A 12,212-nucleotide genomic window follows, 5' to 3' on the forward strand; every position below is an offset into this window, starting at 1 on the left:
GGCATTTATTCCAGGAATACAAGGATGATTCAACCTAAAAAATTCAACCAATATAATAAATCATATGAATAGAAGAGAAAAAAATACATGACCATCTCACAGGACAGAACAAGCACTTAACAAAACCCAGCCACCCTTTCGTGATAAAAATACTCAACTAGGAATAGAAGGGAGCTTACTCAACACAGTCACTTCTTTGGAAATAAGGTCACTTTTTTGGAAAGGGCATCTACAAAAGCCCACAGCTAACATCATAAATTAAAGGTAAAAGACAAAGTTTTCCTCTTAAGATCCGGAACAGGACAGGATATCCTCTCTCACAACTTCTATTCAACACTGTATGAAGAGTTCAAGCCAGGACAATTAGGCAAAAAGTAAGTAAATAAGAAGCATCCAAGAAGAAGAAAGGGAAGAAAGAAGTAAATGATCTCTAGTTGCAGATGACATGATCACATATGTAAACAACAACAACAAGAACCCTTAAACATCCAGAAAACAAAGCTAATAAAGGGAATTGAGCAAAGTTTCAGGATATAAGATCAATATACAAACTCAATTGCATTTTTATAAATGAGCATTGAACAACCCAAAGAATAATTCCACTTAGCATCAAAAAGAATAAAATACATAAAAATAAGTTTAATCAAGAAACCAGACTTGTACACTGAAAACTACAATACACTGTTCACACAAATTGAAGACCTAAAGAAATCTATATGCATGGATTTAAAAACTTAACATTGTTAAATGGCAATAATTCCCAAATTATCTGAAAGATTCAATGCAATCCCTATCAAAATTCCAACTGCCTTTTTTACAGAAATGAACAGGCTAATCCTAAAATTCACATGGAATTGCAAGAAACCAAAGCCAAACTAACCCTGAAATTGAAAAACAAAGGGGAAGGATTCACACTTTCTTGTTTCAAAACTTAGTACAAAGCTAGGGTAATCAAAATAGTGTGGCACTGGCAAAGGAATAATAAACAAACCCGTTTATCTATAGACATTTTATCTTAATAAAGGTGCCAAGTCCATTCAATAGGGAAAGAATAGTCTTTTTTTTTTTAAATTACAATTGACATTCAATATTTTTTATATTAGTTTCAGGGTTCAGCACTGTGGTTTAACAATTATGTAAGTTATGAAATGATGCCCCCAATAACTCCAGTACCCACCACCTGGCACTATACATAGTTATTACAGCAGTATCGGCTATATTCCTTATGCTGTACTCTACATTCCCATGACTGTTTTAACTATTAATTTGTACTTCTTTTTTTTTTAAATTGACATGGTAGTTTGTTTGTTTTTTTAAGATTTTATTTATTTATTTTTAGAGAGGGAAGGGGGGGGGGAGAGAGAGAGAGAGAGAGAGAGAGAGAGAGAGAGAAACATTAATGTGCGGTTGCTGGGGGTTATGGCCTGCAACCCAGGAATGTACCCTGGCTAGGAATGTACCCTGGCTGGGAATCGAACCTGGGACACTTTGGTTCCCAGCCCGCGCTCAATCCACTGAGCTACGCCAGCCAGGGCTTTAACTATTAATTTGTACTTCTTAATCCCTTCACCTTTCTCACCAAGCCCCCCAACACCCCGCCCATCTGACAAATCCTGTTTGTTCTCTGTATCTACTGAGCTGTTTCTGCTTTGTTGGTTCATTTACTTTTCTCTTTGGATTCCACATATAAGTGAAATCGCATGTTATTTGTCTTTCTCTGTCTGACATATTTCACTTTGCATAATACGCTCTAGGTCCATCCATGTTGTTCATCTATGTTGTTACAAATGGTAAGATTCCATCCCTTTATGGCCAAGTAATATTCCACTGTATATATGTATCACCATAGAATAGTCTGTTCAACAAATGGTGCTGGGACAGGCGAATATGCATATGCAAAAGAACGAATCTAAACTACCTGACACCATATACGAATTTTAACTCAAAATGGATCAAAGACCCAAAATGTACGAGTTAAAACAATGAAGCTCTTTGAAGGAAAGAGGTGTAAACCTTCATGACTGGATTTCACAACCAATTCTTAAATATGACACCTAAACAAAAGCAACAAAAGAAAAAAAATAGATGAAGTGGACTTCATCAAAATTTAAAACATTGGTGAGCCAAAGGACACTACCAAGAAAATGAAAAGACAATCCACAGAATGGGAGAAAGTGTTTGTAAACCATATTTCCAATAAAGGTTTCTAGTATGTGGAATATAAAAAGCACTTACAACTAAACAACAAAATGGAAAACAACCCAATTTTAAAAACATGGGCAAAGAACTTGAATAAACATTTCTCTAAAGAAGATATATAAATGTCCAATCATCACAGAAAAGGACACTCAAGCTCATTAGTCATTATCATGGTGATCACAGTTAATAATACTGTGTTTCATACTTGAAATTTACTAAGAGAGTAAGATCTTAAGCGTTACCAAAAGAAAACAAAGGTTAAATATGTGAGGTGATGGATGTGTTAGCCACTGATGTGGGAATCATTTCCGAATGTATGCACATATCAAATCATCATTTATACTCTTAAGTATATTATAATTCTGCCAATTATATCTCAGTGAAGCTGGGGAACAAAATTAGGCTCATGTGGAGGCAGTAGTAATGATGACAAATAAGGGACTCATATTAAATAAATCTCAGAGAAAATATCCCATAAAGGTTGATGTCTAGGTAAACAGCAGATGAAGAAGAGACATAACTAAAAATAATGCCAAGGTTGCAAACCCAGGAGACTAGGAGAATTTGCAAGATTTTAGAACTTTTAAGCATACACGCCGAGTTTAAAGTGATGATGTGCCATCTTTAGAGAGGATTACAGAAATCAAAGCCTGAGGTGATAACTTAGAAGTTACCCCAGAAGTTAAAGACAATGTCCCTAATTCTAGCATTTGCTACTGTGGTAGTTATAATTCATCTTTCACCTTATTTCCAAAAAAGTAACTATTGTTGAGAGTTTTAGTAATACAGTAATAGAGAATAGTTATCTTAAAGGCCAGAATTTCCTTTAAACAACAACAAAAAAAGACTATTTGGCAGGGCACTCAAAGGTGATAGAACTAGATAAACACCTGCATAACAAGAATAGAGTTCAAGGTACTGTAAAAACTAAACATGATAGATGGAATCTACCTACTCAAGCAGGTATAGAGTAACCTGCATGTGTTTAATGAGAAAAATGTTCAGAAGAATGTCTCACTATCAGGCCAATATTCCACCAAAGCAACACTCACTGGCTACCAACCAGCTCAGCAGGACAAGCTAAGCACTAAGAATGAAGGACAGGAAGCCCAGCCTCAGGTCATTCAGTCATCGTTCATTTACTCATCAAATAATTACTGAGAGCCCATCCAGTGCCAGACAACTGCGAACACAGATGTGGTAACTGCCCCTATGGAGCTAAACACCTGATGGGAGAAAAAGGCAAGTGAAGAAGAGTCAACTGGGGAAGGAGGAAGCTGTTTAGAGAGCACACAGTAGGTGATCTAACAGAGACCCGGGCACCCAGTGGGAGGAAGAACCATAGGAGGAAGGCAACCCTGAGGAACTTACTTCTAAATTGAGGCCTGAGAGTAGATATTCCTGGCAACATGTACAAAAGTCTACAGGTGAGAGAAAACCTGATAGGTAAGCAGGGAAACCTGACTAGTAAGTTAAATTTCAGAACAGCAGCGAGAATGTCACAAAGTAAAAGTTACTTTAAAAACTTGGGGCCTCTTTTGGAAAGCAATTCAGTGCCATGAACAGATTTTAATCACAAAACTAAAAAACTTCAAAACTACCACTTTGAGCCCTGGCCAGGTAGCTCAGTTGGTTAGAGCATCATCGTCCAAATACACCAAGGTTGTGGGTTGGATTTCAGTCACAGCACAATTCTCTGTGCAATAAAACCAGGAAGAATAACAAATAAATCGACAGTGGAGATAAAATGGAATCAGAGAAAAACAGCCAATCCAGAGAAATACAGGAGAAGAAAAAAAAAAAAAACAAAACACATGAGCCAAATAAAAACCAAATAGCAAGATTGTGCCCAACCACACCAATAATTAGATTAAGTGTAGATGGTGTAAATGAACCTATTAAAAGACAGAGATTGTCAGGTTGAGTAAAAAATCAAGACCCAGTTCTCTGTTGTGTACAAGGAATCTACTTTGACTATAAGGAATGGGACCAAAACTGGTATGAAAAAACAAATTGTGATATAAATAATATATTGTGATAGCAAAGAGATGGCCCTAGACAGCAGAAATGGGATACTTTGTTTAGTGCAAGAGAAAGGAGGCAAAGTCTAGGAAAAGAACTCACATTACGAATAACTGTGGTCGATATACTACACTTAGGGTACACAATTAAATGTCCTGAAGGTGTTTACAACCTAATCATACAAGTAAATTTTAGTTACTGTATTTTTTGGACTGTAAGACACACCTAGGTTTTAGAGGAGGAAAATAGGGGGAAAATTTTGAAGGAAAAATTGTGGTAAAACATTTAATAACATAAATAACATAATATTTCACCAATGTAAATGTAAACAGAACTCAACAGCAGCATTAACAACCATTATTCCTCCCAACTTTGGGCATGGGGGAAGTGCATCTTACAGTCCAAAAAATACGAACTAAACTGTACAATCTTCATTTAAAGACCACAATTTAGAAACACCAACAGCTTTGAACGTAAAATATGTCAATTTCACGGCTGTAGTATTCCTTCCCTACCCTTTTCCCACTTCCCCCTTCTACCAGGTTAACAACAGGCAGCTCCATGGCTGTGTGCTCTTCTGCACCAAACAGGAACGAAACAGGAGGGTGGTCACATGAGGGCCGGGAAGCTTCAGTCTGCAGGTTACACCAGCTTTGCATTTGCAGGGTCTGTCCAGTTTACAGAGCCTTTATCTCTCCCAGCTGCATTCGTATTTAATAAATTTAAGCTAAGAGACTTTCAATGTATCTAATTTGTCTCATTTAATAAAAAGATCTTATTGAATATCCATTATTTTATTTTACTTGCCTTCATAAATCTAATGCTATAATATTTTTGTTCTTTGACTCCCAAAATGCCTATATTCTTTAAAATAGCAATACCCAATGTTATTTGAACCTCACCACAAAAATACTTCTACAATTTTTATGGTTTGAAATTATGGGCTCAATGAACATTTTGAGGGATTCTGCTAATTACTAGGGAAGAAGGGAACAATATAAAGGTCCATGTGAGCTTAGCATATTACCTTTGTTTTATTCCTCTTTAGAAAGGGTATTTTAGTCTTTGCAAAAGAAAAGCATAAAAAAAATTTTCAAGCTTTTATTTTGAGAAGACTGTGAAAAGTTCACATCCATGGTTATAATTTGTTTCTCTTGGATCTAAATATACACCCACCCATTGGCTTCAGAAAAGTGCTTGGACAAAAACCCCAGGACAGTGATACTTCCTGGAAATTTCAATTAAAAAAAAAAGTATCCTTTCCATGCAGAAATGGCTAGTAGCAACTAATGCAAATATTCTTTTGGATTAATACCTGTTTGTAAAAAATCTTTTTTTACACAAAAGATTCATTCATTCAACAAATATTTCTTAAGCAACTAGTAAGGTGATTTACAAAAGGATTTCCCTTCTCACACACTTGATACACAGTAAAATTCCATTAAATATTAAGCAAAATGACTAAGTAAGAAAAATTTATTTATCAGCTTTGCAGGGCAATTCCAAGTCACCAGAATGCCCCACTTTGCTATTAACTAGCTACCTCTCCATGCAAACGATCAGATTCCTAAAGGGTAAAGACCGCAACACTGCAAGTCCTTAGCCATGACCTAGTAGTATAGTACCTGCAATATAGTAGGTAGTTAAAAGGAATATATGACTAATAAATATTTGGATCATATTCATTAACTAGTATTAGCTACAAAGTCCCAGTAACACACACAGAAACAGTACAGGCAATAGAACTCTCAAGCCTCTCCTCTCTCCATGCAGGCTCACTTTGTTGTCCTTTGTATGGATTTCTACTGCTAAAGTGACCAGTTTTTGAATTCTTGGCATCGGTTTGTCTTATTGTCAACTCAGCAGCAGCTCAGTTTTCCTACTCCCATTTGAATTCCCAGCCTGGCACACAGTAAGACTTTGTACAAATTTATCTAATAAAGAGTAACATATACCAAAGACAGCTTTACTTCAGTCAGTATTCCCAAACGTCATATTATTAATCTGTAGTAAACACAATGTACTTAATTGGCAACAAGGTTTACTATTACAATTCAGTTAAATAAATATTTGATCCAAATGACCTTTATAACAAATACTGCCAAAAAAGGAGAATTCATAAGACCAGAATTTACTACACAGAGAAACACAAGAGCATTGCTGGAGTTCGAAATGTCACCTAGAAGTTATAAATAAAAGAAATAAAAAACAAGGCTCCTTTAACTGACACTAAAAATCACCAGAATAGCTATCCAGGTAAATTACGTAATTCTCCAGAAAAACCTGTCATGAAATATTTCTAAAGCACATATATTTATAATTGTCTCTTCCTTTGAAAACAAAACAAAACAAAATAATCATTTTTAAAAGGTTTCCAGTGGCTCTGCAGAGCCGCCAGGATGAAGACCAAATACCTCAGCATAACCTCATGTGCTGAGCGTGGGCTGGCTCTGATCCAGATTCACAGCCCGTCTTCTGCTTTTCCTGTCCCCTCTCTCACACCCCCAAACTCCAGCCACATCAGCCCCTCAACACAACATCAATCTTCATGCTATTAACATTGCTTCTTCCTTGTCTAGACTGTCCACTACCCGTGTCTGCATTTGAGGAAAAAAATCCAACCCAAGACTTCAGGTATAAGGTTATAAATAGGCAGTTTATTACCAAACCTAACAATAGTTCAGTCACGGATTTTTAAGCCACAAGATACCCAGAATCAAACCTGGGATAGAGGGAAACCCAATTAAGTTATTTGTGAGTTTATAGTACACACCAACATTCTCAAATCACAAGGCTGTGAAAGGGAACTCTGGCAGCTGCCATCCCGCCCAGCAGGAACGCCCTACCACTCCAGCAACACCCACCAACAGAGAAAGCAGGATGCCTAGAATGGGGCAATCAAACTAAACTGGGCTAAGAGCAATGCAGCCCCCTCTCTGAGATGACCCTGACATACACAGGGCAGGTAAACACAACCATCCCCGTGGACAGAACAAGGGCAGTAAGATCTGATCAGGAATCACACTTCCAGGACAAGCTATATCCAGGGCAGTCACTGCTTTCACTTCCCAATCATTTACCCCATGAATCACACACATGATTACCTACAGAATGTTATTTATAGCTATGCAATAGCCAGGACGGAGCAGAGTACTGTGGGGGACACCTCGGCAACGGGGCTCCCAAATGACATTTAGGCTGGAAATGGAACCAGAGGCATGGGCATTACCTGTAGACCATGTTCTCCGAGACAAAACATTGCTTGCGGATGCAATAGGCCAACAGGACTTGGTACGTTCAGAGAATATGACTATAAGCTCTGAAAGGATACATACATATTGATATACTTTACTTAAATATAGAGAAACGGGTGTATACATACACACATATCAGACAAAAGGAGGGGGAATGTAGCACTCATATAAACCAACTTAGCTGCCACAACTAATTTCCCCTTTGTCACCATCTATCTGATATTTTCCTCCCACCATGATGAACCCCAGTCTACTGATTTTCACTAGTTCTATTCAGCACTTTGGAGCCCACTACGATTTAAGACTCATATCTCAGGTCATATCTCATATCCTTCTTCTCAATCCCCTGGCATCTCCTCTCACATTCCCTATAAATTCCAAGATAACCACCCTGGAACATCTAAACTCAACAAATGCTGAATGAACCAACAAAACAGAATAGTTATAACAAAATAAAAACATTTGTTTTTGCCATCTTATTATCTATAGATCAAAAGTAAATATTCTTCCTGTTGGACCCCGGTGTAAGGAGGGCAGGGTCCAGGATTTTTTTTTTCCCTTCTCGAAGAGTATCCCCAGTATCCACCACACCCCTCAGAAGACTTTCCTCCCACTTAAACCCCTAATATATAGGAATATCCATATAAAGAGTTTATTTCTGCCATGGAATTTACTGTAACAGGATCTGTCCTATACCAATTGTATATTTATCTTTCAAAGAAACAGAGGGAATGGCACGGCACAGGGCTTGCTGTCATTATACAAAACCAGTCCAGCTGGTGGCTAGACATATGCAAACACTGTAATCCCTGTGTGCCTCTGCCCCAGATGACAGTAGGCAAGCCACTGCGGAATCAGCTCTTGTTGGAAATTAGTGAGCCGGCTATCCGGGACCAGCCAGGGCTTATGTGATAAGATCTTTACTTGTCTCAAAGGCTTCTTAACAGTTCTAGAATAGACTTGTTATGTTTTTATGATCCTGGAAAACATCCAAATGATTAGCCTACCCCTTTCTGACACATGTATCTGTACGCAATAAATATATACACTTTCAACTAATTGAGAATTTTTTAGTCCATCTAATGAATGAGTGCCCTATGGATTAACATTTCCAAAGCTAGGCACTACTATCTTAGGAATTTATGGAGACACATTCGCCACATTGTGCCAAGGAAGAATAAGCCGTTTTAAAAGGATAATGCTGTTGTTTTAACCCATGAGTACAAAACTGACGGATTAAAGATTGGAAATGCTCAGCCAAAATGGTAATAGTGGCTGTTCCTGAGTGTGGGCAACAGGAAATTCTGCATTATTTGTGCTATTCTATCTTTTCTTCATAGAACATGTTATTGCTGTAATTAAGACAAAAACTTAAGCAACTTAAAGTCTATTAAAGCAAAAACTATAAAGGTTTCTCCCTTTATTTCTATATTCCTGCTTAGCAGTTTTAGAGGCAATATGAAACAGAATGACTAAGCCCCAGCAAAGTCATAATAAACTGGGACCACGCCATGTGGTATAGATTTACCTAAAACACAGAGGAACATTCACACTGTTCCTCTTTCTGAGCTTGGCACTCTATGCCAGACATCACTGGACTCAAACAGCACATGTTTCCAGACACTGTTACATCAGAGGCCTTTTTTTTTTAAAGTTAGATTTTAACTGGATTTTAAAAAATGAGAGGAATTTCCTGGATTTTATCAGAGCAATTTCCCAACAGATTTTTGCCCCCACTTCTCCTCTTAATACAAGGATTAAAGCCACTTAGCAAATTAGAGTGTATACTCGCCACTTAAAATGCTATTAAGAACATGTAAATGAGGAGATCTTTAAAAAGCAATACACATCAACAAAAGGCTTAGAGTTCTCGCTCAGAAGAAGTTGTTTTTTAACAGTTTCCTACGAGGTCAGTCAAAAAATAGCCAACATCCGCGGGCCCATCTCGGTACAGGGGGGATCCACTTTCAGACCACACAGAGCTACAGAGACAGCGGGCGCAGATCGACATTCTATCAAGAAAGAGCCTTTTTTTGTTTTGTTATCATATGACAAGTAGCACTGTCAAGTTTTCACTACGACTTCATTAAAATACCAAGCCATACACACACACAATTTAACACAGCACAAGGGGGACAGGGACATATTTTTCAGAGCTGCAAAATGGCATCTGCAGAATGTCTCAAAGGAATGACAAAGGCACTGCTTTTGCCCTAACAAAGAGAACAATGTTTCCACTAAGACACTACAGGACTATTGCATTTCAATGGGGGGAGAGGGAGACAGCAGTAAAAATTAACACAAAACAGAACTCGGAGTGTAGAATGACAGTCTGTGGGGGGAAATTAAAGGAACTATTGAGGACACAAGTTTCGCTCATTATAGCATATAAGATTAAAAGAGTGCTTCATGTTTTAAAAATTGGATAATTTCAAGTATCAAACTTGAAAAGAAAAATTATAACTAAAACATTCAAAAATTACTTATCAATTGACTCTACTAAGTTGTTTTTAGACTCAAACAATGCACTTCTATAATCCATGTTGTTTAAAACAGCTTATAAACAACCTATGCCAGCATTATGCTGAGCAATCTACACATATCATTTCATTTCATTTCTCATGACAACTTTATATGAGCAATGAATTATCAATGCTTCCATTTTACAGATAAGGCAATTGAGGCTTACAGATATAAAATGACTCTGTATCAGGCAGATCTAAGTTCCAACTCTTTCACCTACTAGCTGTGAGACTTTGCCTTTCTTCCCAACACGCTTTTACTCTGAATTTCACGACTATCAACATCAAGAATTAGACAAACTCTTGTCAAAAATAAGGGAAGAATTTTCCTATAATGATATATTGAAATGGAAATAGAAGCTTAATAAATTACCGGTGGAGGGGAAATTGGGATATACCTACTCTTAATTAACCAAATATCATTTTCAAAACACTGTTAACACAAAGCTTTAAAATCTCTCTCAGAAAAGAGAGGAATGTGAAGAGTCAGAGTTAATCACACAATAAGTATCGGAACACACTGGATGGAGAAAGATCAAAACTGGGACCTTAAGCTGATTATCCCCTACCTTTTATCTGAAATGTATGTACTTAGCTATCTTCAGTGGACAGTGGCCTAAAAAACAATTTGATGACTTTCTGTATTGTGAGAAAAGAACTTCAGTTAAAATTACGAACAGGAGATTCTGATAAAAGTAAAACCAGTAAGTAAGCTACCAATGGGTAAATTTTTCTCGTAACTATTTGTTTCACATAAATTGTTAGCCCTACTTTGAAGAGCCACCCTACTGATCTTCTAAACTCCAGTTCGGATCACATCATTCATCTGTTTGGAAAACTTAGCAACTGCAGAAGGAAAACCTAATTCTTCTCACATACACGTTCTGGCCACTCTTCCCCCTATGCTACCCCTCCCTCCTCCAGATGCCCACGGCACTCCCTCTGTCTCTCCAGAGCTCAGTGCTTTTCTTCAGTACAGGCCCCGGGCTCCCTGTGAACCCACCCTACTCAACAAGTCTCTCTTACTCATCCCTGTATCCTCAACAGCAAAAAGCACCCGTGCGCAGCAAGTTATTCTTAGTGTATTTGGGTAGAAAGAAATGAAGGTATAAGAAAAGAAACTCAATGCACCTATTTTTTCAAACAATTATAATCTCATTTTTTATCATCCAAGATAATCACCTTAACGATTCAGTAAGGTAAGCCTAATATTAAATTGAATAGCCCTCTAATGGAACAAATATTATTTTTGGCACCTTTATAACAAGAAATCTCATGCCATCTTTTAAGATTTACAGTAGAAAACTGTAAGGGGTGTGGGATATACGTACTATCTTCAGTCTCCATAATTGGTTTCCATGGGTTAAGACTCACCGAAAGAATCATTATCTTTAAAAAGGTATTAAATTCTAAGAAAAATGACAAGAAAGTAGAAATGGCTCTGGAACAATTCCTACATTTATATATTTTAAGGTCCTCCTGAATTATCATTTTTAGATCTGGGAGGAATCCGAAAAAATAATTTAGCCCATCCTTTTTTACTACAGATAGTAGAGATTAAGAAATTTTAAACTGAGCTAAGTGACTAAGGGATCATTTTTTAGAATGTCTGCCAGGTATTTATCTGCATCGATGTATTAAAATAACCAGGTGATGAGCTCATGTTTCTAAATGAATTTGCCCATTTTTCCAAACATATTTCTCTCTTTGTATCTTCTGTTCCCAATGCGCCTCACTCTGCTGAGCTTCTGATTCCCTAACGGTGTAAAACAGTATGAAAATGTAGAATACTGGCTATTTTTCTTTTTTAAACTATAGGCATTATCATAATGTCTTCTTCGTGCATTTATCACACACAGCAGAAAGCAGAGACAAGGAAAAGTGGAAAAGCACCTGTCCAAGGAAGCAGTAGCTGTGGCTATCAGAACTGAGACATTAGACAAGAGCATCAAATATAATTCTGTAACCCTTACATGGGAGTCTCAGGATTATTTATGTAAATGCAATATGAGTTTGTCTTCCAGGAAACCTGGCCAACACAAATACCGAAACCCCAAATCTGGGCCATGAAAGCTCTGCGGCTGGTTCCTCACTGGCCCTCACCTCTATTTTCTTGTGCTGTGCAGCAGCACCCTATGAGACAGAACTCACTGACATTCATTTTGTTCTGGAATGAAACTGTAAAGAACATAAAAACCTCTATCTTCATGCACTC

General features: G+C 37.4%; 1 protein-coding gene across 20 annotated transcripts in view; it reads right to left on the reverse strand.

Moving 5' to 3' along the window:
* Positions 1-12,212, reverse strand: part of EPB41L2 (erythrocyte membrane protein band 4.1 like 2) — a 205,865-nt gene that overhangs the window by 142,011 nt on the left and 51,642 nt on the right. The gene's annotated exons all lie outside the window — the stretch shown is intronic.

The sequence above is a fragment of the Phyllostomus discolor genome, chromosome 4, assembly GCF_004126475.2.
Source record: "Phyllostomus discolor isolate MPI-MPIP mPhyDis1 chromosome 4, mPhyDis1.pri.v3, whole genome shotgun sequence".
NCBI classification, from domain to species: Eukaryota; Metazoa; Chordata; class Mammalia; order Chiroptera; family Phyllostomidae; genus Phyllostomus; species Phyllostomus discolor.